This window comes from Myotis myotis, unplaced genomic scaffold, assembly GCF_014108235.1.
Source record: "Myotis myotis isolate mMyoMyo1 unplaced genomic scaffold, mMyoMyo1.p scaffold_m19_p_6, whole genome shotgun sequence".
In the NCBI taxonomy this organism is placed as follows: Eukaryota; Metazoa; Chordata; class Mammalia; order Chiroptera; family Vespertilionidae; genus Myotis; species Myotis myotis.
The window spans coordinates 63,955,708-63,958,010 of record NW_023416368.1 but is presented as its reverse complement, the minus strand read 5'-3'; the positions used below and the strand labels follow the sequence as shown (position 1 = coordinate 63,958,010).

Here is a 2,303-nt window from a genome sequence, read left to right as displayed (position 1 = left end):
CTATAGTCGACAAGCTGGTGATCCAGGGGAGCAGATGGTACAGTGCCATTCCAAATCTGAGGACCTTAGAACCAGAGGAGCCAACGGTATAAATTTTAGTCTGAGTCTGAGTCTAAAGTCAGAAGACCAACGTCCCAGCTGGAAGATAGTCAGGCAGAGAGAGAAATCTTTCTTTCTTGGCCTTTGATTCAATTGGTTCCTCAAAGGACTGAATGAGGCCCACTTCTTTGGGGAGGGCCATCTGCTTTACTCAGTAGATTGACTCCAAGGTTCATCTCATCCAGAAACACCCTCACAGACATATTCAGAATGACATTTAACCAAATCCCTGGGCACCCCATGGCCCAGCTGAGTTGGCACACAAAGTTAATCATCACAGGTGTGATGATGCCTCATTTGCGCTCCTGAATTCTCAGTCTTCAGTGAAATGCCACAGTTCTCTGTGGTTCGTGTGCTAAAACTTCTTGAAAAGTCAGTAAAGCTGTTTTTTGATCAGATTGCAGAAATGCCAAGACTTCTACCTCCATGTCCTGGAGGAGTTCAATTGGCCTCTAAGTTGTATGTTGTATATGAATTTTGAAAAAATAAATTATTTGATATGATCAACTAATATTTATTCAGTGCCCACAAGATGATTTATTAAGTAAGCATGCTTAAAATACCCAAACATCATGTTTTCCTGCTCTCAGAGAGTTTGTGATCTTGTAGGAGAGACAAATCTCTTACTAGGAAATACTGCAGTCAGAGTTAGAGGTAAAAATAAAATAAATACTTATCACTGTATTTAGGAATAATGAGAGGCCAAAGAAAGATTATCAATAATAAAGACATAACTATTTGTTAGTGGCTCACCTCCACAAAGGTTATGTCATGAATGGAATGATATTAGGAGGTTATTTTCACTAGTCTACAGATTTGGGTATGTTTTCATATAAAAAATTGCACAATAATAAATTTTTTGCTGTAGATCAAGGAATCACATTTGACAACAATTGTAAAAGGGTCACTTTGTGATTCTGATACTCAGCCCCCCATTCTTGTTCCCTCTACCTCATAATAGACCCTTTCCCCCACTTTCATGGGTTCAGTGCCCCAATTCTTGCCCATTTCCCTTGCTTTTTAAATTTTAAGTTCTTTTAATGTGATGGGTGATAAATTATATTTTACTACAAACAAATTCCAGTGACTGCACGTCATTGAAAACCATTTAACTGAGCGCAGAAGACCATGTTGGGGTGGAAGGGAAATGGAATGACAAGGAGAGGTTTGAGGATGAGGTGCTCCTTGTTTCTCTTTCTTTTACTCCAGAGACTTTCCAAAGAGAATGTTGGTTATTCCTTGATTAATGTTAAGAAAAATTGCACTGGATGGAGTTAGGCAAGGAAGACTCTATTCAAGACTCTTGAAATAGGAGTCAAGACTATTGCAAGGCACACTGGGAAAGCAGCAGCACCAGATCCAAGATGGCGGCCAGCAGGAGGCTGATGAAGGAGCTTGAAGAAATCTGCAAATGTGGAATGAAAAACTCCCGTAACATCCAGGTTGATGAAGCTAATTTATTGACTTGGCAAGGGCTTATTGTTCCTGACAACCCTCCATATGATAAGGGGGCCTTCAGAATCGAAATCAATTTTCCAGTAGAATACCCATTCAAACCACCGAAGATTACATTTAAAACAAAGATCTATCACCCCAACATCGATGAAAAGGGACAGGTCTGTCTGCCAGTAATTAGTGCTGAAAACTGGAAGCCAGCAATGAAAACCGACCAAGTAATCCAGTCTCTCATAGCACTGGTGAATGACCCCCAGCCTGAGCACCCCCTTCGGCTGACCTAGCTGAAGAATACTCTAAGGACCGTAAAAAATTCTGTAAGAATGCTGAAGAGTTTACAAAGAAATATGGGGAAAAGCGACCTGTGGACTAAAATCTGCCACGATTGATTCCAGCAAGTGTGAGCAGAGACCCTGAGCAGTGCATTCAGACACCCCGCAAAGCAGGACTCTGTGGAAAATTGACTCGGGCCACCACCTGGCGTTTGCTTGTGGCAGTTACTAACTTTGTACAGTTTTCTTAATCATAAGTGGTCTTAGGTAACCTGTAAAGAAAGGATTAAAAATTTAAGATGTTCTAAAAAAATAAAATAAAAAAGAAAGACTATTGCAATAGGGAGAAAGATTGAACTCAATGCTGACCACAACACGGACAGCTGGAGATTTATAGTGAGTGGGCAGAGTGAGGGAGTCACTGGATGGGAATTACTAAGAGGAACTTGGTTACAGATCAAGGGTGGGGGAAGAGGT

The 2,303-nt window shown here is 40.9% G+C and overlaps 1 pseudogene; it reads left to right on the top strand.

Moving 5' to 3' along the window:
- The first annotated feature begins 1,431 nt into the window (after positions 1-1,431).
- On the top strand, positions 1,432-1,991 carry LOC118658363 (annotated as a pseudogene).
- Positions 1,992-2,303: the final 312 nt, after the last annotated feature.